This window comes from Periplaneta americana, chromosome 15 (assembly GCF_040183065.1).
Source record: "Periplaneta americana isolate PAMFEO1 chromosome 15, P.americana_PAMFEO1_priV1, whole genome shotgun sequence".
Classification (NCBI taxonomy): domain Eukaryota; kingdom Metazoa; phylum Arthropoda; class Insecta; order Blattodea; family Blattidae; genus Periplaneta; species Periplaneta americana.
Genome location: NC_091131.1, coordinates 169,388,594 through 169,395,965, shown reverse-complemented (window position 1 = coordinate 169,395,965; position 7,372 = coordinate 169,388,594). Strand labels below are relative to the sequence as shown.

The 7,372-nt window shown below is 35.0% G+C and overlaps 1 long non-coding RNA gene across 1 annotated transcript; it reads left to right on the top strand.

Moving 5' to 3' along the window:
- The first annotated feature begins 2,541 nt into the window (after positions 1-2,541).
- LOC138715690 (uncharacterized) lies at positions 2,542-3,612 on the top strand. The gene is made up of 3 exons (XR_011336546.1): positions 2,542-2,829; positions 2,914-3,132; positions 3,455-3,612. It is a non-coding gene; the product is annotated as an uncharacterized lncRNA (long non-coding RNA).
- The last annotated feature ends 3,760 nt before the right edge of the window (positions 3,613-7,372 follow it).

The window sequence follows — 7,372 nt, the reverse complement described above, 5'->3', positions numbered from 1 at the left end:
TCATGCCCCCAAGTTTTAAATTGCTACCAGTGCACTTCATTTGAACCAGGTACCCAGCTTCGAAGCCGTTAGCCCTGTGAATTTACAATATACGAAAGAAACATCAAGAGCTACAAAGACTAAAGATATTGAATCAGCAAAACAGGCTCCAAGCAAAGTTTTGTGCTACTCTGATCTTCAGGAAGTAGGCTACTTCTTTCATCTTGTGGTGAATGTTCATCTTTATATTATAAAAGAAAACTGTCCTGTTACAATCTCACAATATATGAATATGACCACCTCTGTGGTGTAAGGGTCAGCATGCTGGTCTCTTACGCAGAGGGTCCGGGTTCGATTCCTGGTCGGGTTGAATTTCCTGGTTGAGGTTTTTCAGGATTTTCCCTCAACCGCAAGCCAAATGCTAGGAAATTCGGGCCACAATGTCTTTGAAAATCACCGGCCTCATTCATAATCTAAATCGTATTCATAACAAATCAGTAATACATATACAGTCGCCATCTAGTTTACAACAATAGAACCAGTCTCAACAATAGTACACAGGCCTTCGGATTTCACCCAGAAGATTAACTCGCGATATCACCAAAGATGTTAAAGCGAGTATAAATAACAGCGGGGGGGGGGGATTTATATATATATATATATATATATATATATATATATATGAATGACATCACAAACAGCCAGGGCCATTGTTATTTTTGGCAAAAAGAGGTTCAAATCAGATTGACACATGTCTCTATAAATTTCTTACTTCTTTGCCCAACACAGTAAAAAACCAGGTAATTTTATTTTCAGACGATTGTGCTGGACAAAACAAGAACAAATCCATTGCCTCATTACTTTTGTACTGCGTAACTAACCTGAGTCATATAATGTCATAACTAGGGAAAGGAATTTCATGCATTTGCATATTTGTTCTCTATTGTTGTGTGAATATGCTGAAAGATTATCTACATGAATCACAAATTTCCGAATACAATGATATTACTCTTATTGTGCGTAACTTAAAAGTGCATATTTTGCCTTTATTTATAAAAGCATCATATTTTAACATTTATGCAGGGAAACTGCATATTATGTATGTTTATTAGTCTTTCCCTCATTTTTAAATGTGTGTAACCTCGTAAACACGACTAATTTACGTTTATGAATTTTGAATTTAATGATGACACCCTCATAGAGAGCCTCTCAAGTTAGCAATTGGTATTCCTTTACTGCAGTCTTTAGCAGATTTCGATAGAACAATATCCAGTTTAACATCAGTTCCAGGAAATGTAGGAGATAAACTGAACGAGAAAACAGCAAATATTATTTTCAAAAACCCTGGTTATTATCAACTTAAAGTAATTCAAGATATTCTTGAAGGAAAAACACCCCAAAAATCAAGAAAATTTTCTATAAAACAGCTCCCAGCTTTTGTGCAAACCCCTCTTACTTCTTGTGACGTAGAACGAAGTTTTTCACGCTACAAAGCTATGCTGAGAGACAACAGGCGAAGAATGACAACAGAAAACATACGTCACTGCTTGGTTGTGAACTGTAACAGCATAAATGGAGCATTCAGCAATGAGGCAATCACTTCAAAATCCATAGACTAAACGTAAGTTACCTGTACCGGTACCTTATTATTCTGTTAAAATAATCTCAGACTGATAATGCATATTTTGTTGCATATTTATCTATTTTTACGGCATAAATGCATACATATTCTTCATGTTTTCAGGGCATGAACTTCCTTTCCCTGGTCATAGCACAGAAATTTTTAATCAGGGCATACCCAGAATGAGATTGACTCTGTGCATTCTACTATTGAACGTGGGGGTGGGAAGAGTTCTTAAAGGAGGACCTATTATACTGCTAACGCAATAGGTACCAGTACTGAAATTGGTCAAGAGAAAAGTCAATATGTACAAAGTCAATGAACTAGATACACCAGACATCTTAGAAAATAGTGTTACATTTGACTAACAAATAAACATATGCTTTTTCTGACTGCAAGATGCAATTTATTTATTATTATTGTTGTTTTAGTCATCCTGGTTGGTGTAATTTATTTATTTTTATTGTTGTAATAATCCTGATACCAACCACTCTCATTTTGTTTCTAAATCTATATTTGGCATATTTTTCCATTGTATTATCTGAGCTTATTACATAGTCATATAAGGAAAAACCTGTTGCAAATAATAAAATATTATGTAATACAGTTATATCTGAGAAGTTTTGTCTGGATATTTTAATGCGAAAGTGTTACAACTATAAAAAAGTAACATAAAAATTACATAAAATAAATACCGACAAAATTAATATTTCAATAAACTTCTACAACAATAATGAATGTATATACTAATTTTCATTGCTGTGAGATGATTATCTGATTTACCATCTACAATGGAAAACTTTAGGAATATGTATTATATATCTTTCACGTGTTAAATATTACAGTACCTGGTTAACTAGTTTCAGAGTTCTGAAGATGGCCCATAACAGGCTGACACATGGTACTAAGAAGAGATGGTAAAGGTGTGCGCATTTCCTCCTAAGCGCATGACGTCATTTGGAACACATGTGGCTGATGTGGCTGCCGAGGGAACAAAGCATTCGGCAGTGCTATTCCTACGAGGGCAGATGCGAGTGGCTGATTTTGTTTGTGCCAAGCAGTTAACTTTGAACTGTTATGTCGCATTGTTCAGTGTTTGGTTGTAACAATGGAAGGAGGAATACTGCGGGGAAAGAAGGTGTTAAGTTTTTTCGTTTCCCTAGAAACGAAGACTGCCAAAATGTGGACATTTTTGTGCAAGAGAGCAGATAAAATTAACGTCAAAACAGGTAATTGAAACAAAATATTTAGGATATTGATTCAATTGTACGGTTTCCATTGCATTGCGAACTTAAGAATTAATTCTGTTACAGCTCGAATATGTTCCATTCATTTTGATGAGGATTCATACTACAAGAAAAACTTCTAAAGTACTCCCCCATTAAAGTGAGAAAATTAAAGAAAGATGCACTTCCTACTTTGAATCTTCCGACAACTTCAGTCATCAAAAACACTGAAAGGGAAGATAGGGTAAACAAAAGAAGTAAAAAAAATCTCGTGCGGGAACTGTTTCAACAAGCCAACCAAGCAGAGTAAGATATCCTAATAAACATACATTTAATTTAAAAGTTAATTGTAAGCAGAAAGTACACACAAATATTTTTGTTTTTTAAAAACTTTATACTGTATAGTATTTTGTCATATTTAGCTCAAGCAACAAAACATTCACTTTCCCTTCTATTTTTTCTTCATTTTGTCACAAGCTACAGTTTATTTTCAATGCAGTGATAAGTAATACATTCAAATTGTTAAAACAGTGTAATGAAAAATTAAGTTTACTTTTAATTGGTAATTAGGCCTGCATAGTTTTTAACACACTTCCAAATTATATAGGCTGCTTTTCTTTTATTTCAGACCATCCTCAAATGCACAGCTAAGTGACACAAATTATGAATCTGTCTCATCAAATGAACCTCAACCATTTTCTCAGGAAACAGTTAAACAATTGCAGGAGCGAGTCCAGCAGCTTGAAGCTAAATTAACGGAAGTTTTAATCAAGTCTGAAATGGTTGAAAAAGAAAAATGTTCATTAAGGGAGCAACTAGAAGCAGCCAATTCGAATCAAAACGAGATAAAAGAAGTACTCTCAAATTTTTTTACTCCGGGCCAAATCAGTTGCGTCTTGGGGAGGAAAAGAAAAGTTCATTGGTCAGCAGAAGACATCGCTTCCGCAATTTCATTGAAATGTGTTAGTGCAAAGGCATACCGATATTTACGCAATCAACTTAAATATCCGTTACCGGACATAATCACTTTAAGGAAATGGGCCCAAAATTTTAATTGTGATAATGGAATTTTGAATGATGTTATTTCCTTAATGAAAGCAAAAGGTAAAGATCTAGACAAGTTTAAAAAAACAACAGTTATTTCGTTTGATGACATGAAAATAAATAATACAATTTGTGTAGATAGAAAACTAGGTCAGATAGTAGGTCCTCATAAATATGCACTGGTTATCATGGCTCGTGGCTTATTTGGTAATTGAAAGCAGCCGATTTATTATAGTTTTGATCAGCCGATGACTGAAAACATTCTTTGTGATGTTATCATAAGGCTTGAAGAAAGTGGGTTTCATACGGTAGCTGTTGTGACATGGGTGGGACGAATGGAGCACTGTGGAAAAAACGGGCGTAAATTCTGAAAACACGCACTTTCTCAACCCGTATGACAACACCACAAAAGTGTTTGTATTCGCCGATATTCCACATCTCCTGAAATTAGTAAGAAACCATTTCTTAGACAAAGGCTTCATTACTTCCAATGGTGACATTATAGACAAAAGTTTTGTGCAACAACTGATTGATAAATCAACATCTGAACTTACACTACTGTCCAAGCTTTCACAAAAATATTTAGATGTAGTAGGGTCTGAAAGGCAAAAGGTAAAAACAGCAGCACAACTATTTTCTAATACTGTTTCAAAGGCTCTAATTTATGCACAGGAAAATAATCTCATTACTGGTGACGCCATTCCCACGGCAAATTTTATTAAATCTGTTAACGATTGGTTCGATGTTTTTAATTCGACTGTACTTTTAAGTGCATACGGTGTGCACAAATATGAGCAAGACAGTATCTTAAATAAAATGAGCGACATAATAGAAACGATAAGAGCCAGGGGACTTAGAATGAAATTACCGTTTCAGCAGGGTATTCTTATGAGTGTCAAATCCCTAAAAGACTTGTGTGAATATCTAAGCCAAAAATATTCAGTCCGCTACATAACTACTGTCAAATTAAATCAAGATGTACTAGAGTGCTTTTTTCTTATATAAGAGGCATGGGACATCAAAACACCCATCCAACACCTGTAGAATTTAAATATCGAATGAGAAATTATGTGATGGGCAAACATTCGGCAGCGGTTTTCTCCACAAAACGTAATGTAGACGAAAGAGTTGAGGAAACCTGTTTAGTTACAGATATACAAGGACGTTCTTCACACCAGGAAGGGGCAAATGAAAATGTATTGCTTGAGAAAGAGTTCAGACTTACCATTAGCTTGGGATCAGCTGCAATAGATGAAGCTACTTCCGATGTAGCGGATATTCCCGAACTCTGTGATTCACGGATTTTTAACGGCGACATAGCAAGTCGGGAAGGCCTGAATTATCTCGCAGGTTATGTTGCCCATCGATTGAGAGGAAAGCATCCCGAACTTTGCGAAATTAATCCCACTAAAGGGAACACTTGGATTGATTCCCTTTCCAGAGGGAATTTAACGAAAGCCTCACAATTTTGTGAATGCTATGATAGTAGGTGAGAACATTTTCAAAGACATTCATGGCACTTATTATTGTAAGTCACAAAATATTTTTAATATCGTGACAGACAAAATAATGGAAGCAGTAGATGAAAAAATACCGCGCGAAGCTGTCAGATGTTTTGTTACAAGAAGGATATACATACGAGTGCGGCATCTTAATAGGGTAGCACAAAATCTGAATGAAGAGAAAAGAAGACAGAGAAATAAGATGAGGAAAATTGTCACGTAAATGTACAGTTGAAGACCTGCCGGGATGTAACCAACAAAACTATAATTTTTCAGAAGAAAGAAACATAAGCCTACTATCAGGGGCATATTTTATTATAATTACTAGCAAAACAATTCGACTAATCAAGCATACAAGTTTATTCAGTTATTGAATGCAATAATTAATTGTTATAAATATGAAATCTTCAAAATTACTCTTCCCACCTAAACCACATATTTTAAAGATTTGATGTTAATCGTTCTTCCGGGGAGGTCTTCAATTATGGAGCAATTTTCTAAATTTAGTATAGTATGTTGAATTTTGTAAACTGAAAATACAAAAGAATGTATAGTTGAAATAATCGTAGGCAATGTTCATTATATATATATATATATATATATATATATATATATATATATATATATATATATATATATATATTAACTTGATGTTTAATATTTAAAGTTTAGTGCAATACTATTTCTTCCTTATTAAACAGTTTCATATTCTTTAACTGTTTTGAGAATGTATTTATTTATTTTGACCGACATCTCTCTCAATAGCATTCCCTACGCTGCAGAACCAAACAGAACAATGGCATCATCAGATGTCTTTTATTACTTGATCCCGAAACAATAACTCGTGTTGTGGCGATTAAGCGGCAAGCGGTCTCACTTGCAGTGAAGTGTGTTCCACATGACGCAATGCGCAGTAGCTGACCAAACTGAGCATCGGTATGCCTGCCCCCTGAATACGCTTAACAATAAAGTTAGTAAATATAACTCGTGGTGCGAAATTTAAAAAAAAATCAAACTGTGTTTCGTAATTCTCCATGAAGAGCAACGGATATCTTCAGACTAATAACTGGACATAAGTCTTTGTCAGCGTATCTCTTCGGAATTGGGGCTTATGCTGTACTTCAACCATGAACTTACAGCACATACTGAACTGCACGCTCTCAACATTTCAGAAAATAAATGTTCTTAATAATAAAAACACAGATTTTTATTGGCATATTAAAAAAGTAATGAGGAAAATCAAACGTTACGAGTACTGGAATAAAATTATTTGAGATCAATAAATGCAGCAAGAAGGTTTCAACAGTTTCATGATTTTATTCTGTCCATTGGATATGAAAATTATCTGGAGCTTGTTAAACTTAGAGAAAATCCTAAAAGTCTTTGTAGGGTAAAAATCAAGAAAGATAATTTTTCCACGTTAAAGCCTTGATCACGCGCACGCACACACACAGAGGCACGCACGCACACACACAAAGACCGAAGTACTGAAGATACTACGAGAAGAGAGCATGAGGAGTTGGGAACGAGCTACAAACAACGGAGCCGAAACAAAGGAATACTTTCCAAGCATCGCAGAGGGACTAATTACGAAAATCCCAATTACATCGGGACTCACGACCATGTTCACAGGACACGGAAAAATGAGGGCCTACTTCTATAGATTCCACATATCACCAGATGCAACGTGCCCTGTGAAGGTAGAGATCAAACCGTTTACCATCTTCTGTTCGAATGCTCCAAATACATGGAAAGGCAAACACTGCGGAGAAACATAATAACCAAGAGAGGAATTTGACCACCAGATAGAAGAGACCAAACAAAAAGATTCTTAAAAGACTTTTGAAAATTTGTGAATTCAATTGACTTTACAAAAAAATTAAAGTAGAATAGAACACAGAGTAGTAATCAGCATATATCTGTACATATTGTAAATACATAAACGTAGATTTAGGTAAGACAGAATAGGATTTTTTTAAGAAGTAAAAGCCAAATTGTAC